This window comes from Dasypus novemcinctus, chromosome 12, assembly GCF_030445035.2.
Source record: "Dasypus novemcinctus isolate mDasNov1 chromosome 12, mDasNov1.1.hap2, whole genome shotgun sequence".
Classification (NCBI taxonomy): Eukaryota; Metazoa; Chordata; class Mammalia; order Cingulata; family Dasypodidae; genus Dasypus; species Dasypus novemcinctus.
Window position 1 is genome coordinate 10,402,811 of NC_080684.1, and position 24,033 is coordinate 10,426,843.

Consider the following 24,033-nt stretch of genomic DNA (forward strand, 5'->3'; position numbering starts at 1 on the left):
GGTGAGTTTGATAATTTACAGTTGACCTTGTGAAGAGAACAGAGCATCTGAGCCCAGAAAGAAATGAGCCCCAGATGAAGAGAGAGGAGCTCTATGCTAGCCTACAGCTGAGATTGGAAGAAGCTGGGACCATGGAGTCTTAAGAGGGAAGAGAAAGGCTGAACCCTTGCAGATATCACCCACCATCTTGCTTCCTCACATGGCAACAGATTTTGGGTGAGGAAGTACCTCTGATGGCACTTGAGTTGGACTCTTTAGGGCCTTGTAACTGGAAGCTTCTACGCCAAATAAATACCCTTTATAAAAGCCAACATATTTCTGGTACTTTGCATCAACACCCCTTTGGCTGACTAATACATGCATGTTTTGTCCTCAGTAAGTTCTATACAAATGTTTTCTTTTACCAGAAGCCCTCACTCATTCTTAGTGACCACAGGACTTGAAAAGAGGTGTTGCTGCTTATTATTTTTACTATTATTGTTTTTTGGCCTGAGTCTTGAAAGCCCAAACAGCTCAGTGAGATTACTAGGTAGCCCATCCTTTCCCTAGGCAGTGAATACTCCAATGGAATTGTGAGACCAACCACAGGATTCCTTCTGTCCAGGCTTTCCTGTCCCCTTCTAGGCTACTGGAAGTTTGCAGATAAAAAGAACAGTGTAATTATTTATATTTTTAATTAAAACAAGGAGAGATGGGTAGAATCAGCTGAAGATAGTAACATATTTGAGTTGACTCTGAATTCTCCTACTCTGGAATTATTTTTTAAATCTAACTAGTTTTTTGGTAGCTAAATATTTATCTTAGTATTTATCTAAGTATATACCACTTAGCTTCTCTGGCCTTCTATTTTCTCACTTGTGAAATGAATGGGTTGTGCTAAAAAAAAGTCTCATGTAGCTTCTAGGTATAAAACTCTAAAATTCTAGCATTCTATTCACATAATACATGGTATTTGGATGTGGTGTGGCCTGAAGAGAGAGAAATGGAATCTTAATTGCTACTTGAATCAAGGCCATAGCTCAAATACCACTCTTGCTGGCAGCTGCTTAAATGCGAGGTCTCTACAAATCCTATTTCTTGTTATTATGAAGAAAAAGGACTAAAATAAATATACTGCCTATAATGATATACATCTATGACTAAGTTGATAGAAAACTCCTGAACTCTGAAATAACAGAATTTTACAGGGCTGAAAGTTTCTGAAATCCTTACAAGTTCAAGTATAAATTTTAAATTTAAATAAGGAAAGTTATGTCTACCAAAGTTCTTTGCACAGTTAATACATTGCACAAATGTGACACGTGATCATTTATAAAATAAATGTGCTAAACTTATTGTAACAGAAGAGCTTTTTTTTTTTTTAAATGCATACTCGGTGCCAGGCACTTTTTTTCATTATTTATTTTTAAAATTTATTTCTCCCCCTCCTCCCCCATTGTCTGCTCTGTGTGTCCATTCACTGTGTGTTCTTCTGTGCCCCCTTGCATTCTTGTCAGGCGGCACCAGGAATCTGTGTCTCTTTTTGTTGTGTCATCTTGGTGCGTCAGCTCTCCGTGTGTGCGGTGCCACTCTTGGGCAGGCTGCACTTTTCTCATGCAGGGCAGCTCTCCTTGTGGGGCGCACTCCTTGCCAGGGTCACCCCTACGTGACAGAGCACTCCTTGTGCCTGGCAGCACTGTGCATGGGCCAGCTCACCACACAGGCCAGGAGGCCCTGGGTACCGAACCCTGGATCTCCTATGTGGTAGGCAGATGCTCTATCAGTTGAGCCACATCTGCTTCCCAACAGAAGAGCTTTGTAATAATAATTTGTGAAGTTAGAAATCTCTGGTAATATAGCAAGCACATGGAAGTCCTTGATTCTAAACTGGACATCAAAGCATTTCTCTTTGCTAAGATGTCCCAGTAAGATTATGTGTATATGAAGGCATGCCAGTTACTAGGAGGATAAGCAGCTTTACTTTGATTGTTTTGAGTTTCCACATTTGCTTTAGCAACTCTTCCAGAAGCACATACTTGAGGTTTTTTTTCCCATGGATAAATTTCTATAATGTTTTTAATAGCAAGGCATTTTTTCACTGCCTTTTTACTTTTATCAGATAGACAAATGACTACTTTATTGGCAAGGTTTTAAAATCTATTATTATGGTTCCCAGTACATGACATAGTAGTTAATTCTAGGATATTCTTTAAAATATACCTTGGGTTTATCTTTGTAGTGATCCATTTATCAATCCATGTATGAAAGTTAATTTTTGGTGCATAATGGTGTAAATCCTCATTGCCATACCTGGCATAATGTTTACAACATTAAACAATGCTTTGTGTACTCTGCGGCAGCAGTTTTGGTGTGTTTCTTAATCATATGTTCATAGTTTTACTAATCACCCTAATTGGTCTCCAGAACTGTTATCAACCAGGCTCTTTATCATCATATATTTGTGGTTATTTTTTAAACTTACTTTTTCAGTTTACCCACAGTAAAATTCTCTCTTCAGTGAGTTTTGACTAATGCATACCGTCATGTAACCACCACAATCAAGACGTGGAAAAGTTCCATCACTCCAAAAAAGTTCTGCTCCTTTGCAGTCAACCCTTCACTCAACCTCTAACCCCTGACAACTACTGATCTGTTTGCTGCTCCTGTGGTTGCCTTTTCCAGAACATCATATAAATGGAATCGTACAAAATGAGGCCTTCTGAGCCTAGCTTCTTTCACTTAGCCTAATGCATTTGCGATTTATTGAAGCTCTTGCTGGTACCAATAGTTAATTCCTTTATGCATCTGAGTAGCATTCCATGTTATTTATGTACCAGAGTGTGTTTATCCATTCCCCAGGTGAAGGGCATCTAGGTTGTTTCCAGTTTGGGACAATTATGAATAAAGCTTCTACAAGCATTTGCATGTGAGTGTTTAAGTGAATATACCTTTTCATTTCTCTTGGGTAAATACCTAAGAGTGGGATTTTTGGGTCATAAAGTCACTTATTTTAAAATTTACAAGAAACTGCCAAACTTTTTTCCAAAGTGGCTGTAACATTTTGCATTCCCATCAGTCATGTGTGAGAGTTCTCCTTGCTCCAAATACTCAGTACTTGGTATTGTCAGTGTTTTGGGGTTTTTTTTTTCCCCTCTCTTTTTTTATTAGTATATGTTGGAACCTCATGGTTTCAATTTCCATTTCCTTTAAAATGAACAATATTGAACTTTTTTTTTCATGGGTTTATTAGCTTTTCATGTATCTTTGGTGAGGTGTCCTTTCAAATCTTTTACTCATATAAAAAATTGATTTATTACTGAGTTTTAAGAGCTCATTTTATATTCTGCTTATAAGTCCTTTATCAGACACATTCACAAGTACTTTCTCCCAGTCTGTTACATCTTTTTTTTTTTTTTAAGTTTTAAAAATGTATTTATCCCCCCACACCTCATTGTTTGTACTTGTTGTCTGCCCTCTGTGTCCGCTCATCTTCTCTTTAGTAGGCACTGGGAACTGAACCTGGGACTTACCATGTGGGAGAGAGGCACTCAACATCTTGAGCTCCCTGCTCTGGTCTCTCCACAAGGTCAGCTGTAGACTATCAGGCTCTCTCTCTTCCGGGGCCTCTGCCGTGTCAAGGAGCTGTCTCTATTCCTCTTGTGTTCTTCTCCTGTGTGTTTACTACCCAGGGCTTCAGTATCGAAAGTACTAACTCCTACTAATTCCTCTATCATGTCATTTTCTCAGGTCAGTGCCCTACTGACATAGCCCAATCAAGGCCTTAATCATTATTTAATCAAGTATTAACAAAAGTGAAACCTCTGAATCCAATCCAATCTAATATGCCCAGAGGAACAGACCAGTTTATAAACATAATCCAATATCTATTTTTGGAATTCGTAAACAATATCAAGCTGCTACGCCATGGCACACAGTGAGCAGCCTATCCCTGGTCTCATCAATTATTCCAGTCTTCCAACAGGCAATGAAGATGAACAGATTCCAGACTCCATCATTTCTCATGGTGTTCAGGTGCTTCCACAAGATGCAGCATCCCTCAGTACTACTTCCAAATCACCTCATGTTCAGGCTACTTCTTGCCTCTACAGCTTCTTGCTGTAGAGTCGGTGGAGCAACAAGGAGAATATTCTCAGAGCCAGTCACAGTGATGTTGATATCACCAAGGTGGCTAGGAGACACCATATGTCTCCATTTCCCCTGACATCTATGGACAAAGCTTTCATCACAGTCCCAGAAATGACAGAAATCATCAACTACTGAGATGGAATGGGGTAAGTCCTTGCTCAAGATGTGTATGCAAAAGACAACCTACCCCTCTTCCCCACATCAGTGCAAGATGGCTATGCTGTCTGAGCTGCTGCCCATTTCATCACTGGGGAGACCATTTCGTCATTGGGGAATCCCAAGCTGGTAGACAGGCAATTCAAACAGTAATGCCAAGACAAGTCATACGGGTTACAACAGGTGCTCCAATCCCCTGTGGTGCTGATGCAGTGGTACAAGTGGAAGATACCAAACTTAATCAGGGAAGCAGATGATGGCACTGAAGAAACTGAAGTGTGAATTTTGGTGCAAGCTTAGCCAGGCCAAGACGTCAGACCTATTGGCCATGGCATTAAAAGAAGGGAACATGTTCTCGCCAAAGGAACCCATATGGCCCCTCAGAAATTGGTTTTCTGGAAACTGTAGGTGTCACAGAGGTTGACATTAATAAGTTTCCAGTGGTTGCAGCCATGCAACAGGGAATGAGCTGCTCAATCCCAAAGATGACACCTTACCATTTTGGTAGTGTTTTTTAATGAAACTAGGCCTGCCAATGACATTTGCAACTTTGGATATTGATGGTGCAAGAAAAATAATCTTTGCACTACCAGGGAATCCTGTGTTAGCTGTGGTCAATAACAATCTCTTTGTTGTGACTGCAAGGCATCTTGGATCCTTGGCCAACCATCATCAAAGCCAGGTTATCACGTGATGTACAACTGGATCCTCCCCCAGAATTCCACTGGGGTATACTGACTTGGCATCACCAAGAACCACGACCTTGGGCATGGAGTGCAGGTAATCAGATGAGTAGCCATCTAAGGAGCATGTGCAGTGCCAGTGTCTTGTTGATGCAGAGACTGAGCAGTACATGGAGCTCCACAAGGGTCACGTGGTGGATGTCATGGTCATCGGGAGGCCATGAAGTTACCAGTGGAGAAAGCTCTGATGAAGTCCACATATCATTGACTCTTATCCTGTAATATGCAACGGCACAGCTTGTTTTTCTGATTTGTATAAAACTTGATCTCTATAGTCAACATCTTGAACTATATTTCAAATGAATTTAAAAACCTTTAAAGGAAAAAAATCACCTAAAAATAAATCATAGCAGGCAGCTCTATTCTGATTACATCAAAGCAAAATATTCCTTTCTTGCAAACTGCTTTGCGTGTTCAATGCTAGGTCTGATAGCAATAACTTTTAATAGACAGCAGCAAGTGTCTGCAGAACTTGTGTATTTCTCATCTATTTCTCACCTTTAAAATACAGCTACTTATGCTCTTAATTAAATCAAGGCTGTCTGCTTATTTATACTAGCGTAGGCAACACTTGGGTTTCTCTTCTTAGTATGCTTCATAACCACTTTTCAGAGAGCTTTGGCTTGTTCTTCTTTTTATTATTTTAATTTTTTCTTTTTTTAAAAAAATGTTACATTAAAAAAATATGAGGTCGCCATACACCCACCACCGCCTTCACCCCAGTCCTCCCACATCAACAACCTCTTTCATCACCGTGGGACATTCATTGCGTTTGGTGAATACATTTTGGAGCACTGCTACACCACATGGATAATGGTTTACATTGTAGTCTACACTCTCCCCCAGTCCACCCAGTGGGCCATGGCAGGACATACAGTGTCCAGCATCTGTCCCTGCAGTACCACCCAGGACAACGCCAAGTCCTGAAAATGCCCCCACATCACATCTCTTCTTGCCTCTCCCTACCCTCTTTATCCTGTGTCTCGCGTTTATTGCGCAGTGCTGAAAGAAGATTGACTGGTGGAGCCCTGCCTGCCACTAACAGAACCACCCAGGGAGGTTCTGACCCCAGCAGCCTCACTGCACAGTAGTCTTGGGCAGCAACTGGATACCTTTTATGTGAACAAACTGGGGGTGGTGGGGATGGGGGAGGAAGCTTTATGTACTGACAGCCTTTTTCAGCCAATACATTTAAAATTGTACAGAGCAAAAAATAAAATCAAAGACTGATCTTGTACAGATATCACTGTTACCAGCCTTCATGAGGAAATCAAGAGCAAAGAAAAAAATAAGGTTAAACAACTCTGTACCATAACACTTTCTGTAATGATATTGAAGCTTAATGAATAATAATAATAATAAAAACCTTGGTCATTATTTTTTAAAAAAGAAATCTATTGACCTTATTTGTAAGGGTTTATTTCTGGGCTCTATTATGTACAACTGGTCTATGTGTCTATCCTTTCATCAAAACCATACTGTTTAGATTACTGTAGAGCTACAGTTAGTCTTGAAGTCAGATAATGTACATCCTCCAACATTCTAACTTTTCAAAACTGTTTCAGTTAGCCTAGTTCCTTTGCTTTTACATATAAATTCTAGAATCAGCTTGTTAACTACAATTAATCCTGCTAGTGTTTTGGTTGGGATTGCATTGCATCTATAGATAAGTTTAGTGAGAATTCATATCTTAATATTTGCGATTATTTTTTAATGCAACTATCTGATTCTACATTTCTATAAGAAATCCTTTGCTTTTATTAAAGGAAACACTATATTGTTTTATTTTAGCTAACATAATATACACATTTAAATGTGTTCTTTATCAATTGGGTTGTTTGCAGGTGATTTTTTTTTATTGTAATGAATTACTGTCTGCTCTTAACCGTTAGTGATATAAAGGTATGGTCATTTTAAAATTCATTGCTTTAGTTATTATTATTAAAATGATGATGCTTTTCCCTTGAATTTTGAACTGTTTAGATCTTTACATGAGCTAAAATCTTAAAATAATGATTTGCTAATGGCAGTTTATGTATATATATTTTACCACAATAAAATTTGTTAAAAAGAGGATGATTTACTTAACATTTTTTCATATGTTACTGCAAGACTTTTGAGGCATACAGAGAAAAGAAAATAGATTTTAGATATTAATGAACAGTATTGTGGATGGTGTGGAGAGTCAGGAAGAACACACTGAAAGGAGATACATTTCATCAAAGAAATTCTAGCATCCCCTTGTACTTAAACAATGGCTAGAGCTGCAGTATGTTCACAGTATCATCATTTGCTTTCTAAAATTCTAATGTCAGAGGTATATTTGGAAACTGGCTTTTAAAAATTTTTACTGGTATGCAAAAAGATATTTTGATATCCCAAACTCTTCAGCTCTTGAGGTAGCTTTTATACCAGATTTTAAAAATACTTTATTATATTAATAATTTATGTAATAAGCCCATTTTAATGGCCACATACAGAACATAAATGTTGCTTTAAAAGTTTTATGAGAAGCAAATAAAAGATACAAAAACTGGAAAGAATTAAATGTCTATTAAGCAACTAATATTGTTCAGGCATTGTGCTAAATGCTGGAAGTTTAAATATAAGAACTGCAGAGGCTTTTGTTTTGTTTTGTTTTGTTTAAGATTTATTTTATTTATTTATTCCCCACCCTTTGTTATTTGCATTTGCTGCCTGCTCATCTTCTCTTTGGTAGGCACTGGGAACCGAACCTGGGACCTCCCATGTGGGAGAGGGGTGCTCAATTGCTTGAGCCACCTCCACTTCCTGTTTTGTTGTCTCTCTCTTTGTATTTCTCTTTGTGTCTCTTGTTGCTTCATCTTGTTGAGTCAGCTTGCTGCGCCAGCCCATTGTACCAGCTTGCTGTCTGGCTTGTCTTCTCCAGGAGGTACCAGGAAGTAAACCAGGGACCTCCCGTGTGGTAGGTGGGAGCCCAATTGCTTGAGCCACATCCGCTTCCCAGAAATTTTAAAAGCACAGGTAAATAAATTTTTTAAAAATCATGCTTTAGATGCAATAGTTCTTATATTATTACCACATATGGAAGTGGTGCAAAATGACCACAAACTTCTGTTTGTGGAGAGACTGTTTTAGGGATGTGGTTGCCACTTGGACACTGAAAATAATTTCAAATTTCATTAACTGCAAACCGTAGCCTTCAAGTTACGTTGGGCCCCAAGCTACATTGAGAGGTGAGCATCCTTAGAATTAACACAATTTCCTGCCTCTTTTCATCTTGGCCATTTAGTGAGAAAATGTTTCAGGACTCATGCCACTCTCTTCTGGCCAGATACCTCTTTAGGGGCTCAAAACAACTACCATCCAACACTCCGTTTAGAATCCTGGTAAGAACTAAAGACTCAGACAGAGCCTAGACTGGACTCGATCTCCCTAAGCTGATAACACCTGATACCTTCCCTGGGGCGGTTGAGAACCTCAAAGCCAGGCAATCCTAAAATGCTTGTAATCTCTTTCATCCTCAGTCACTGTCCAAATTGCAAACCACAACCGCCCTCCCCCCGCCAATGTTTATACTCTCCTTTTTTGTTTTTGTTTATTCTTTTTATTAGAGAAGTTGTGGGTTTACAGAAAGACCCTGCATAAAATAGGGTTCCTATATATCACGTCTACTATCTCTTTTTAAAATATTGTTGCCATGCTTCTCAATGCTTTTTTTTTTAAGATTTTTTTTTCTCTCCCCTTCCACCCACCCCTCTGTTGTCTGCTGTCTGTGTCCATTTGCTGTATGTTCTTCTGGATCCGCCTGTATTCTTGTCAGCGGCACCAGGAATCTGTGTCTCTTTTTGTTGCGTCATCTTGCGGCGTCAGCTCTCTGTGTGTGCAGAGCCATCCCTGGGCTGGCTGCGCTCTGTTCGCACAGGGCAGCTCTCCTTGCAGGGTGCACTCTTTGCATGTGGGGCTCCCCTGGGTGGCACAGCACTCCTTGTGCACATCAGCACTGCGCATGGGCCAGCTCCACACAGGGTTTGAACCCTGGACCTCCCTTGTGGTAGGCGGGTGCTCTATTAGTTGAGCCAAATCTGTTTCCCTCTCATTGCTTTTTGTTTCTTCCCCAATAGTTTACTCTCCCCACTGCTTGCCCATCTGCCCCAGCCCTCTTTACTACCCTTCTGTAGTACCTAACCTATCCCCCAAACAGTTTATTCATGAACTGAGTTTCCTTTAGTGGTTTTTCCTTCTGAATTGGCCCATAAAAATCCTGGAGCCAATTTTGTGAGTGAAAACTTCTGCCTTCACCTTATAGCCTTATTCTTATTTCTCCTTTGCTTTAGCTCTAATACTTTTCTTTTAATCTTGCCGTTTTTTACCATCTTTGGAAAACCTCCTTAAGTACCTTTTTTAAAAAAAGATTTATTTATTTATTTCATTTCTCTCCCCTTCTCCACCCCCCCCACTCCCCCACAGTTGTCTGCTCTCTGTGTTCATTTTCTGTGTGCTCTTCTGTGACCACTTCTATCCTTACCAGCGGCACCGGGAATCTGTGTTTCTTTTTGTTGCATCATCTTGTTGTGTCAGCTCTCCATGTGTGCGGCACCATTCCTGGGCTGACTGCACTTTCTTTTGCACTGGGCAGCTCTCCTTACGGGGCACACTCCTTGAGCATGGGGCTTTCCTGTGCGGGGGACACCCCTGTGTGGCACGGCACTCCTTGCATGCATCAGCACTGCACATGGGCTGGCTCAACACGGGTCAAGGAGGCCTAGAGTTTGAACCACGGACCTCCCATGTGATAGACGGATACCCTATCCATTGGGCCAAGTCCGCTTCCCTTAAGTACCTTTTAAGAACCAAATGAGATTATAATATGTGACTACTCTGGTACTCTCTGCTAATTGACTATCTGATATTTGCTAACTCTCCTTCTTTATTAACAGAATACCAATTTTGCTTACAGCATCATTGTGCCTTAGATCAAATGATTTTTATTTTTCAGGCTCCCTTAAAGCTAACAGTGGTCACTTGATACGATTTTAGCCAATGTTTAGTTAAATGTTTCCAGGAAAACTGCTATTTAACTATTAAAAGGGGGCAGACTCAGGCTGGCATGCACTTTTGCCCTTCTCCCCTTCTCTTTTTCCTGCCTAGAAGTAGAACATGATGCCTTCCCTTACAGAAGCTGTCTTGGTACCATGAGGTTGAAAGCTAAATGCTAACAATGGTGTCACAAGAAACAAGCAGGATCCTTCCTTGACGATCTTGTGAAGCTACAATACCAACTATGAAATATTTAAACTTGTTTACTTTCATAAATGCAATAAATTACCTATCTGATTAATCTGCTCTATGTCAAGTTTCTGTTACATACTACCAAATGCAATCCTAACTCTTACATGCTGTATCTCATTTTCTCTGCTGAATATACCTTCATCCTTTGCTTCCACTAGCTACCTTTAAAAAAAAAGTTTTATTTCAAATTCAAAAAATAAAATAAAATAACAGAAAAAGTCAGCTAAACAAGTTATGGAAGGATTACTCCTAAAAATTCCTTTAAAAAAAGAAAGAAGCATGGTGACAATATTTCAGAAGAGAGGTTATCGGTAATATATGGTGTTATTAGTCAGCCAAAGGGGTGCTGATGCAAAATACCAGAAATTGGTTGGTTTTTATAAAGGGTGTTTATTTGTGGTAGGAGCTTACAGATACAGCATAAGTTACTTCCCTCACCAAAATCTATTATCACGTGTTGGAGCAAGATGGCTGCCGACGTCTGTGAGGGTTCAGGTTTCCTGGGTTCCTCTGGGCTCAGCTCCTCTTTTTTCTTTACAAGGTCAGCTGTAGACTATGAGGCTCTTTAGACTTTGCCTCTCTCCACAAGGTCAGCTGTAGACTATCAGGCAAACAGCTCTGTCTCCTTCCCCAGTGCTCCAGCTTAAGGCTTCAGCATCAAACTCCAACATCAAAACTCCAACATTAAGAACCCTCAATTCTGTCCTTTGCCATGCCTTTTATCTCTGAGTCCCCACCCACCAAGGAGTGGGGACTTAACACCTTAATGATGTGGCCCAATCAAAGACTCAGTCATAACTCAATCACACCCACGTACAGACCAGATTATGAACATAATCCAATATCTAGTTTTGGAATCATAATGATATCAAACTGCTACATATGGGAACCCTAAAATGTTCTGTCCAGGCACTTGTATCTCATCCAGTTCCAACTACTAACTCAATTGTACCTCCCACATTCAAAGAGATACACAGATGAACACAGATTAGTTAAGGATGTAGTCGAGTTCTCCTTATTAACAACAAAAAAATGAAGAGAAAAATGTTTAATCATAGTCATATCTCGCAAAACCAAGCTCCATATTTATTTATTTATTTATGTTTTTTTTTTAAAGATTTATTTATTTATTTAATTTCCCCCCCTCCCCTGGTTGTCTGTTCTTGGTGTCTTTTTGCTGCGTCTTGTTTCTTTGTCCGCTTCTGTTGTCGTCAGCGGCACGGGAAGTGTGGGCGGAGCCATTCCTGGGCAGGCTGCTCTTTCTTTTTGCGCTGGGCGGCTTTCCTCACGGGCGCACTCCTTGCGCGTGGGGCTCCCCCACGCGGGGGACACCCTTGCGTGGCACGGCACTCCTTGCGCGCATCAGCACTGCGCATGGCCAGCTCCACACGGGTCAAGGAGGCCCGGGGTTTGAACCACGGACCTCCCATATGGTAGACGGACGCCCTAACCACTGGGCCACAGTCCGTTTCCCTATTTATGTTTTTTAAAGATTTATTTATTTTTAAAATTTTCTCCCCTTCCCTGCCCCCAGTTGTCTGCTCTCTGTGCCCATTCGCTGCATGTTCTTCTGTGTCCACCTGTATTCTTGTCAGCAGCAACCAGAATCCGCATCTCTTTTTGTTGCATCATCTTGCTGCGTCTGCTCTCCGTGTGTGCGGTGCCACTCCTGGGTAGGCTGCACTTTTTTAGTGCTGGGCAGCTCTCCTTACGGGGAACACTCCTTGCACGTGGGGCTCCCTTACACGGGGGACACCCCTGTATGACATGGCACTCCTTGTGTGCATCAGCACTGAGCATGGGCCAGCTCCACAGGGGCCAAGGAGGCCCTGGGTTTGAACCTTGGACCTCCCATGTGGTAGGCGAATGCCCTATCTGTTGGGCCAAATCCACTTCCCCCATATTCTTTTAACTAATGTAATTTATAGACTATCGTTAACAACAACGTTGTAATGTTTTTGTAGCAAAAGCAAAGTTGGCACTATATTAATGCTAAAGATTAAAAAAAAAAAATAACTCTCAGCCTAGCACTTTTTTGCCAGCAAACCCATTGAGAAGAGGTAATTTCTCCTCTCATCCCATGAAGCAAAGGTTTAGGAGGAGGTGCCATCATTCCTTTCCTTTCTCTTTGCCAATTTTGGACATTTATTCTATCACTTTTGTGGAAAACACTTTCTACTTCAAGGGTCATGCCACTGATTCCACTCTTTGACATTCCTCACTGCTGTCATTACCCCACCTCCAGGAATACCACCCCTCAATCTTTCCAGGACAAATCCCATTATCATTCTAGACAATTCCAATAATGATATTCAGCATCCTAATTCTGAAGTTCCCTGACTTCTTCCAGTCACTCCAAAAACCCATTTCCAAAGCCACATTCTGAATCATGTCATTGCTTTGAGCTCCTCTCTATATTGTTTTTATAAACACATCTCTTAGAAATTCAGTATATACCTAATTTTCAAAAGACAGTTTCTGTCCTTTAATAGACAAATTTAATCCATTTACAATGTCCACAATTATAATAAGTTTGAACAAATTTTGCCATCTTATTTTTTATTTACTATACTCCATGTTTTCTTGTTGTTTCTTTTCTTCCCTAGTTTGCCTTTTGTTAGATTAATTGGATTTTATTTATTTCACTTTTATTTTAACTGCCTAGGGCATATACATTCTATTTCCATTTTAGTAATAACCCATATCATTCAGATTTACAGTTTATTGAGGGCTAATATACAATTCATCCTTTGTAAGTGTAAATTTTTACTAAAATATTTTTAGTAAATATGTACAGTTATACAACCATTATCCAGTTTTAGAACTTTCATCATCCTATAAAGTTAAATTTTGTCCATTTGCAGTCAATCACCCTATTAATCCCAGGCAAATCCTGATCTGCTTTCCATTCATAATTTTGCCTTTTCTAGAAATGGAATCATACAAAATGTTGTATTTTTGTGTCTGCCATCTTTCACTTAGTATAATGTGTTCAAGTTTCATCCATATTCTTGTATGTATCACTAGTTGGTTCCTACTTATTGCTGAGTAGTGTTCATTGCATGGATATACCATTTTTGGTTTATCAATTCAACAGTTGATGGACTTTTGGATTGTTTCCAGTTTTGAGGTGTTAGGAATAATGTTGCTTTGAATGTTCACGTACAAGTCTTTTATAGACATAGGTTTTCAGTTCTCATGGATAATATTTTATAGTGGAATGTCTTGGTCATATGGCAAATGTATTTAACTTTGCAAATGTATTTAACTTTGCAAAGTTAAAATGTATTTAACTTTGCAAGCAAGTTTCCAAAGTGGTTGCACCATTTTACATTTCCGCTAGCAATGTATGAGGGTTCGAGCTTCTCCACATCCTTACAAACATTTGGCATTATCATTATTTTTATTTTAATTATAGCCATTTTTGTGAGTTTGTAGTAACATTAATTTGCATTTCCTTAATAACAAACAATGTTTAATATATATCTCATGGACTCAGCCATTTGTATGTATTTAGTTAAGCACCTACGCAAATCTTTTGCTCAATTTTAAAAATTGGATTGTCTTCTTTTTAAAAAGTTTTTTATTATACTAAAACATTTATGACACAAAATATCCCATTTAAACCCTTTTATTTGCATACTTCAGTATCACTATTTACATTCAAAATCCTATGCTACCATCACCACCAACCATTACCGAAACTTTTCTTTTCTTTTTTTTTTGCATTTTTTTAATTACCAAAACTTTTTAATCACCCTAAAAAAAATTTTGTACCCAATAAACAATAACTCCCCAATCTCACCCCCTACCACATCATAACCGATAATTTACTTTCCATTTCTCTGAATTTGTTTATTCTAGGTATTTCATTTAAGTGAAGTCATATAATAGATGTCCTCTTGTGTCTGGTTTATTTCACACAACATACTGTCATTAAGGATTACTGATGTAGCATGTATCAGAACTTCATTCCTTTTTATGGATGAATAATATTCCATTGTAAGGATATACCATAATTTTTCAATCCATTCGTTGATGGACACTTGTGTTGCTCAACTTTTGACTACTACGAAAATGCAGCTATGAACATTGCTGTTCAGATCTCTGTATTCCTGTTATCAATTCTTTCAGGTTTACATGTTGAAAGAGAATTGCTAGGTACATAGTAATTCAGTATTTAACTTTCTGAGGAACTGCCAAACTATTTCAGAGGATACCTGTTTCTCCACATTTCATCAGTACTTGTTACTTTCTGATTTTTAAATAACAGCCATCCTAGTGGTTGTGAGGTGGTATCTCCTCATAGTTTTGATTTACATTTCCCTAACGGCTAATGATGCTGAGCATCATTTGTTGTGCTTATTAGCTATTTATACATCTTTGGAGGAATGTCTATTAAGATACTTTGCCTATTTTTGGTTGAGTTGTTTGTTGAGTTTTTGTTGTTGAGTTTTAGGAGTTCTTTATGGTTTCTGAATATGGTTTCTCTTATTAGATATAACTATATTCTCCCATTTTGTAGGAGGCCTTTTTACTTTCTTGGTAATGTCCTTGAAGGACAGATGTTTTTAATATTGACGAAGTCCAATTTATCTACTTTTTTGTTATGTGGCTGCATCATTTTTCTTCTTATCTTTTTTTTAAAGATTATTTATTTCTCTCCCCTTCCCCCACCCCAGTTATCTGTTTTCTGTGTCCATTTGCTGTTTATTCTTCTTTTTTGCCTATTTCTGCTGTTGTCAGTGTCATGGGAATCTGTGTCTCTTTTTGTTGCGTTATCTCACTGTGTCAGCTCTCCGTGTGTGCAGCACCATTCCTGGGCAGGTTGAAATTTCTTTCACGCTGGGCAGCTCTCCTTATGGGGCACACTCCTTGCATGTGGGACTCCCCTACACAGGGGACACCCCTGCGTGGCATGGCACTCCTTGCACGCATCAGCACTGCCCGTGGGCCAGCTCCACACGGGTCAAGGAGGCCCGGAGTTTGAACTGCAGACCTCCCATGTGGTAGATGGACGCCCTATCCACTGGGCCAAGTTCACTCCCCTCTTATTAAGTTTTAACAGCTTACCTTAGTTCTGCTTACAAATAATTACTAGATAGATGATTTGTAAATATTTTCTCCAGTTTGTGGCTAGGCTTTTCTTAATGATGTCTTTTGAAGAAGGAAAATTTTAAATTTCAATGAAGACCAACTTATCAATTGTCATTTGGGGTCATTAAGAAATCATTGCTTCCTATTAATTGAATTTGGCAATATATTAGGATTCATTGTTGAAGAAGTTTTGGATCACAGAGAGGTTCAATTATGGCAGGGGAAGAACTCTGGTGTGGGGTGTTATTGATGGGGGGGCACATGGGTCGGGGGGAGATCTCCAGGGCAAGTATATAGGGAACATAAATATGTTAGGATGTATGTTGGGTATTTTTATAGTAGTTACAGTTACAAACATCAACTGAGGGAGTGCTGAGTTCCCACCCAAGGGAACTCTGTCACATTCCACAATCGAACAACAATAATCCCCCAAGGGCAACGGCAAAGATTTGCAACAAGGAAGGATGGTCCAATAATGAGCCCTTGATACTGATGACTATGCTTAGGAGCCTGTGTGTCTGAAAAATGAACTAGGTCCAGAGCTGCAGGGTGCCTAAGAGTTACCTCCTGAGAGCCTCCACGTTGCTCAAATGTGGCCACTCTCTAAGCCAAACTCAGTATGAAAATGCATTACCTTCCCCCCAACGTGGGACATGACTCCTGGGGATGAGCCTCCCTAGCACTGAGGGATTACTACCAATTAGTAACTGGAGAAGCAACTAGAAAGAGACCTTGAATAAAAGGGTCACCTCAGACCAGCAGAATATCTCAGCCTACATGTTGGATCAAGTGTTAAAAACTGCTCTTTGACCTCGAATAAAAGGGGGAAATGGCAAAGGCAAATGAGTTGACATGGCTAAGAGTCTTCCAAAAAGAGTCGGGAGGTCACCAGAGGGGTCACGCTTATGCACACCTCAGCAGGACCCCAGAAAAAGCCAAAGTAGATAAAACCCTAGGTACTGGTTCTCCTGAAGGTTATGGAGATCCACAGGGTATATGGTCATGGCAGATGGATTTGGAGCTCTGTGCCATATCAGAGGGCCCTACTTTGGAATTTGTGCTCCTGAGTGTGATGGAGCTGGACTCAGATGTGACTTTTCTACACATGCCTCTTCTTTCACTTTCACTGAACCTGTGGTTGGTGCTAGGGATGGTCCATACTCAGGAGACTTAAATATCTGGACTGCCCACATGCCAGGTGGACCCTGAGCCTCAGCAGAGTGGCGACTCCTACTTTTTGGTTCTTTGGTTTTACCCAGGTCAGCTAACAGGAAGGTGAAGTTGGTCAACCACCACACCAGGGAATCTAGAGTGCCTACGACTGTAAGCAGAGGAATTGCATCTATCGTTCATGTGGAATCTAAGCCTCCTCTTGATCTAGAGGTAGAATAGGACATTGCCATCCCAGGGTCCACAGAATGGAGGAATAAAATATGGACTAGAGTAGACTTACTGATATTCTACTATAAAACTATTGTGAGTAGTAATAGAAGAAATTTTAGCATCAAGGTGGAGAAAGTGGCCATTGCTGAGGGCAGGGAGAGGGTAGAAGAGATGTCATGTGGGGGCATTTTTGGGATTTTGAGTTGCCTTAATGATATTGCAGGGTCAGATGCTGGACTCTATATATCTTGCCATAACCCACTGAATGTACTGGGGGAGAGTGGGAACTACAGGGTAAACTATTATCTATGTAGTGCAGCAGTGCCCCAAAATGTGTTCACTGAGTGTGATGAGGGTGATGCAATGATGAAGGAGGTTGTTGGTGTGGGAGGAGTGGGGTTGGGGGGGGTGGAGGGTTTACAGGAACCTCATGTTTTTTAGTGTAACTTTTTTTGTGATTTATATATCTTCAAAAAAATACAATTTATAAAAAATGATGTGGTGGGGAGTGGGGAGTGGGTTATATGGAAACCTCTTATGTTTTTTATTTTTTATGTTTTTTAATGTAACATTCCTTGCGATCTATCAATTTGAAAAAATTTTAAAAAAATAAATTTTAAAAATTGAAAAAAAGAAAGAAATCATTGCCTAATCAAAAGTCAGAATGAGGGAAACGGACTTGGCCCAGTGGTTAGGGCGTCTGTCTACCACATGGGAGGTCCGCGGTTCAAACCCCGGGCTTCCTTGACCCGTGTGGAGCTGGCCCATGCGCAGTGCTGATGCGCGCAAGGAGTGCCCTGCCACGCAGGGGTGTCCCCCGCGTAGGGGAGCCCCACGCGCAAGGAGTGCGCCCCGCAAGGAGAGCCGCCCAGGGGGAAAGAAAGTGCAGCCTGCCCAGGAATGGCGCCGCCCACACTTCCTGTGCCGCTGACGACAACAGAAGCTGACGAAGAAACAAGACGCAGCAAATAGACACACAGAACAGACAACTGGGGGGGGTGTTAAATAAATAAATAAATCTTTAAAAAAAAGACAAAGTCAGAATGATTTTTCCCTTCGTTTTCTCCCAGAATTTTTATAGTCTTAGCTTTGCTTTGAGTTAATTTTTGTGCATTGTGTGAGGTAAAGGTCTAAATTCATTTATTTTGCATGTGGATGTACAATTGTTTCAGCACCATGTGTGAGGAAAAACCTATCTTTTTTCCATTGAATTGCCTTGGCACCTTTGTAAAAAATAAGTTGACCATAAATGTGACCATTTATTTCTGGATGCTATTCTGTTCTTTAATCTATATATCCTGACTTTATGTAAGTATCACACTATCTTGATTTTTGTAGCTTTTTTTTTCATGTGAAACTTTCTTATATTTGCGCTATTAGCCATATTCATCATCTACACCAAGGTTCACTATGTCATACAGTCCCATGTTTCATCCTCTAGATTTCCTTCTAGTGATATACACAACACCAAACTTCCCCTTTAAACCACAACCACAAGCACAATTCAGCATTGTTAGCTACACTCGCAATAATGTGCTACCATCACCTCTATCCATTTCCAAATATTTATAATCAACCTTATCAAAATTTCTGCACAAATTAAACATCAGCCTCCCATTCTCGATTGTCATTCTTTCTCCTGGTAATCTATATTCAAGATATTAACTCCATGAGTTTACTCATCATACTTAGTTCATATTTGTATAGCTTTATAGCAACTCTTGAAATCAGGTAGTTTAAGTCTTCCAACTTTGTCTTTTTTTAAAGAATTGTTTTGGCTGTTTCTGGTCCTTTCTATTTCCGGGTAAGTTTTAGGATCAGGTTTTCAACTTCTACAAACAATTTTGCTGGGATTTTGATAGGGGATACATTGTAAATTAATTTAGGAAGGAATTCCATCTTAATCATATTGAATCTTCCAATCTGTGAATACAATAGATCTTCTCCATTAATGTTGTCTTCTCTAATTTCTCTCAGAAAACCCATAACTTCCTTTGTTTTGTTTTGTTTCATTGTTTTTTCAGAGGTACCAAGGATTGAACCTGGGCCTCATATATGTGAAGCAGGCACTCAACCCCTGAGTTATTTCTGCTCCCAAACTCATAACTCCTTTTTTTAAAAATATTTATTTTATTTATTTATTTCTCCCCACCCCCTATTGTTTTGCAGTTCATCTTCCTTGTTTCTTTGGGAGGCACAAGGAGCTGAACCCAGGACTTCTGATGTGGGAGGAAGGTGCCTAATCACCTCTGCTCCCTGCTTTTGTTGTGTCTCTTGTTATGTTTTTCTTCTTGTGTCTCTTGTTGTGTCAGCTTGCTGCACCTGCCCATCACACCAGCTCACGGTCTTCTTTAGGAGGCACCAGGAACTGAACCAGGGACCTCCCATGTGGTAGGCGGATCTCAACTGCTTGAGCCACATGTCTTTTCTAGCCAAACCCATAACTCTTCAATGCACATGTAACAAACCAATAAGTGTCTAACACATAAATTAAACTTAGTTGCCTGTACTAGCGTCCAGACTTAATTCATCTATAGTTTTCCTGTGAACAAGGAAACAAATCTAAGATGCTTTTATCTTCTTCCCTCTTCTCCTTGTCCTTCTTTCATGTTGAGATTGGGATTGACATATTATACATTTTATACATTCAGTGGTTATTTCCACTTAGTTATATGTTTGCTTGACTTCCTTGCTGACCACACCTTTTTGTATCACATGCCTACCTTGTGGATTCCTTTTTTGTTTGCTTCTTTTGCTACAGTACACCTGCTAACTATTCTTTCAAGTAGGGATTGTAGAAGATAAATTTTCTGAGCCCTTGTGAGTCTGAAAATGTCTTCCTTTGTCCTTCTCACTTGAATTACAAATTCTTTACTTTGCCACTGCTTCCATCTGGAGCAGGCATTTCTGCTATCCACTGCTTGGCATGAGAAAGGAAAGGAGAGGAGCTAACTCATCTGGCCATACCTCCTGTGGCACTCCAACACATTACCCTCACAGTTCCTTCGGGTTCCATCTTGCTCCCCTGATAAAGTCCCTCTGAACTTTGAGCACCCCTAAAGCAACTTCCACATTTTTAATAGTCCCCTTCTTCCTTCATTTTGGGCTTCGTTTTTTCCATCAAAATGAGCCCGTCTATCCTTTACTTTGCAGGGATGCATCACAATTTCTGGTATGCCAAGGGCATCTTTACTTATTTTTAAACACTCAGGAATTTCTTTAAATGTAACTGCTTGTTAAGTTGGAAGGTCTAACCAGGACCATAAGATAGTAAATAGCAAGCAGGTTTCAAAGTGAAGTGACAATCCAATATGCAGGTTTTCAAAGCAGGGCTTTGAGAATCAGTGAGAAAAGTAATTCACAAGGAAGATATCAATGGGTTAAGAAGTTGGAGGGGGAAGTGGACTTGGCCCAGTGGTTAGGGCGTCCGTCTACCACATGGGAGGTCCGCGGTTCAACCCCCGGGCCTCCTTGACCCGTGTGCAGCTGGCCCATGCGCAGTGCTGATGTGGGCAAGGAGTGCCCTGCCATGCAGAGGTGTCCCCCGCGTAGGGGAGCCCCACGCACAAGGAGTGCGCCCCGTAAGGAGAGCCACCCAGTGCAAAAGAAAGTGCAGCCTGCCCAGGAACGGCGCCGCCCACAGGGATAGCTGACACAAGATGACTCAAAGAAAAGAAATACAGATTCCCAGTGCCACTGACAACAACAGAAGCAGGCAAAGAAGACGACGCAGCAAATAGACACAAGAAAACAGACAAGGGGGAGGGGGGAGGGGGGAGGGGGGAGGGGGGAGGGGGGAGGGGGGAGGGGGAGGGGGGAGGAAGAAATAAATAAATCCTTAAAAAAAAAAAAGAAGCTGGAGGAGGAAGAGAGTTTGTGAAGGGATTTCTTTGGAGAGAGCTGCTTGCTCTCTTAGTGGATTAGTTGAATCCACTAATCTCCTGCAAGCCTCCCTTACCTCTCTCACCTTAAGCCTAGACAGAGTAGACCTCAAGGGACCACTTGAGAGTTTGAAACTTGGTCCCTGACATTTGGGAGCACACTGGTCTGGTGTCTGGTGCAGATTTGAGGAATGAAAAGGTGAGAGCCCATTGCTATTAGCCTGTGGAGGCAGGGCAGGGGTACCTTGAAACGTAACTGCATTGCCCTTTGACAGTAGCCCAAACATGCACGGCTCTCAGGGATGAGATGAGGAACCCTTGGGAGAAATGTCATTTAAATACATGACCATTTAAAAGTTCCTTCTGCTTCAGAGTGCTTATGCCACAATGGAATAAGACAACTTCTCCTGCCCCCACTGCCCTGAGAGGTTTGTGTGAGTGGACTGTCAGAAAAAGAGAATCTAGAGGGGAAGCAGCAGTGGCCACTGGGAAAAATGAATTCATCACAGCACATGTAGCTGGAGAAATGTAACCAAAGAACCCAAAAAAAACACCCGTGAGAAAGCCGGCTTTAAAGACCTGCAAGGTCCAGAGAGTTAAATGTCTTCTTCTAACACTATCAGTCAAGTGGGGAGTTTTCAGTGCCCCCTGTCTGTTCCTCTCTCCTTGAGGCCCAACCCTGGAGGGGTCGGAGGTCATGAGTATCGAGCTCGGGTAGAAGAAACAGAAAAAGAATACTAAGAGAAACGAATCATGCCTCCTCTTCCAAATGTCAGGAGGCTGGAATGAAGCTGGTCTTAACTGCAGGAGGGGAGGGGATTTCGCTCTAAATCACTTTCAGAGTTATGAGTTATACAAAGACCCGACGATACTAACTTCCATACTGAGTCTGTTTTGTGACTTAAAGTGGACACAAGACTATACTTACTGGTCTGCTGGGGAGACACGGAGGAAGGAGAACTATTTCTCTCAATTAGTTTTAAAGGGAGAGTGGATGATGATGCAATGTTAATCAACTACAGCCCTTGGTTGGCCTTCTTAAATGAAATGGTTATAATTTTATATCAGTTCTGTTATTTCTACAGATTTAAAATGGAGAGAGAGGCTGGAATATTTGCATAAACTTATTCTGGTTCTGAAAATAACTTTCCACTTTTCTAGTATTCTCATTGTTTCTCCATTTATACTTCTTTTTTAAAATATATTTTTTTAAAGAAGTTGTGAGTTTACAAAATAATCATGCATAACATACAGGATTCCCAAGGCACCCCACCACCACCACCTTGCATTGTTGTGGAACATTTGTTACAATTAATGAAATAACAGCATCAAAATAATACTAATTATAGTGCACAGTTTACATTTGGTGTGTTTTCCCATAAACCACCGTAATGTTAACACCATGTATTAGCGTTGTATATTTACTGTAGCTCATGAGAGAACACCGTAATATTTGTTCTGTTGACCACAGTCCTTCTTCCATCACTGGCTTCCCTGTGTTATATAGTCCCATGCTTTGTACAAACCATCCAAAGTGTACCCTCAGGGGCTCTCATTTTCATCACAGTGTTATGCTGTCATCACCTCAGTCAATTTTATTTTATTTTATTTTATTTATTTATTTTTTTTAAAGATTTATTTATTTATTTAATTTCCCCCCCTCCCCTGGTTGTCTGTTCTTGGTGTCTTTTTGCTGCGTCTTGTTTCTTTGTCCGCTTCTGTTGTCGTCAGCGGCACGGGAAGTGTGGGCGGCGCCATTCCTGGGCAGGCTGCTCTTTCTTTTCACGCTGGGCGGCTTTCCTCACGGGCGCACTCCTTGCGTGTGGGGCTCCCCCACGCGGGGGACACCCTTGCGTGGCACGGCACTCCTTGCGCGCATCAGCGCTGCGCGTGGCCAGCTCCACACGGGTCAAGGAGGCCCGGGGTTTGAACCGCGGACCTCCCATATGGTAGACGGACGCCCTAACCACTGGGCCAAAGTCTGTTTCCCCTCAGTCAATTTTAGAACATTTTCCTTATTCCATAAGGAAAGACTCCTTACCCCTTTAATTCCCACTATTTTTACCCTTGGCATTGATGTAATACTTTCTTTGCCATTGATGCCAGAATATTACAATAGCACTGTTAACTATAGTCTATATAAGTTATACTAGTTATATCCATTTATATTTCTTCACACCAGTCCACTAAACTCTATTTTTCCCCAAATTGCACTTGACTTCTTCCCCTTTGCAGCCAAGACTCTAGTGCTTTATTTCAATTCACTATCCCACTTAATTTTTTGTCCATGAGTTTTCTTTTTTTATTAGAGAAACTGTAGGTGTACAGAAAAATCATTAATAGTTTCCATTTACTACCTCACTATTAACATCTTGCTTTAGTGTGGTACAGTTATTATAATTCATGAAAGAACATTATTATAATTGTACTATTAACTATAGCCTATTGTTTACAGTTAGGGTTCTCTGTGCTGTAATGTCTTATGTTTTTAAGTTTTGTTTTTAAAAAATTTATTCTAGTGACAGATATACCATCTTAAATGTCCCCTTTTATCTATATTTAAATAGATCATTCACTGCTATTAATTGAATTCACAGTGTTGTACCATTATTACCACCACCCATTACCAGAAGTTTCCATCAATCCAACGAGAAACACAGCACGTTTTAAGCATCCTTTCCCTGTGCCCGCTCTCCGCCCCGCTCCTGGTGCCCTGTACTCCAGAGTCGGATCGCTGAGTCCGCGCATTCTCGTTATCTCCTACCAGTGAGGTCCTACACTGTTTGTCCCTTTGTGGCTGGTGGCTTTCGCTCGGCATGCCGTCGTCAAGGTTCACCCACCCCGCCGCGTGAACTAGGACTTCATTCCTTCCGACGGCTGAGTGGTTTTCCACGGCCTGTACAGGCGCGTTCACCAGTTTACGGTCGCGGACGCCCGGGCCACCGTCATCTTCCGGGGTCGGGAGCACATCGAGGACGCCCAGGCCGCCGCCATCTTCGGGGGTTCGGGAGCGCGTCGCCGCCATCTTCAGGGGTCAGGAGCACGTCGAGGACGCCCGGGCCGCCGCCATCTTCGGGGGTTCGGGAGCGCGTCGCCGCCATCTTCAGGGGTCAGGAGCACGTCGAGGACGCCCGGGCCGCCGCCATCTTCAGGGGTCAGGAGCACGTCGAGGACGCCCGGGCCGCCGCCATCTTCGGGGGGTCGGGAGCGCGTCGTGGACGCCCGGGCCGCCGCCATCTCCGGGGGGTCGGGAGCGCGTCGTGGACGCCCGGGCCGCCGCCATCTCCGGGGGGTCGGGAGCGCGTCGAGGACGCCCGGGCCGCCGCCATCTCCGGGGGGTCGGGAGCGCGTCGAGGACGCCCGGGCCGCCGCCATCT

General features: G+C 41.4%; 1 pseudogene; it reads left to right on the forward strand.

Annotated features, from left to right (window-relative positions):
• The first annotated feature begins 3,903 nt into the window (after positions 1-3,903).
• LOC101421724 (gephyrin pseudogene) lies at positions 3,904-4,789 on the forward strand (annotated as a pseudogene).
• The last annotated feature ends 19,244 nt before the right edge of the window (positions 4,790-24,033 follow it).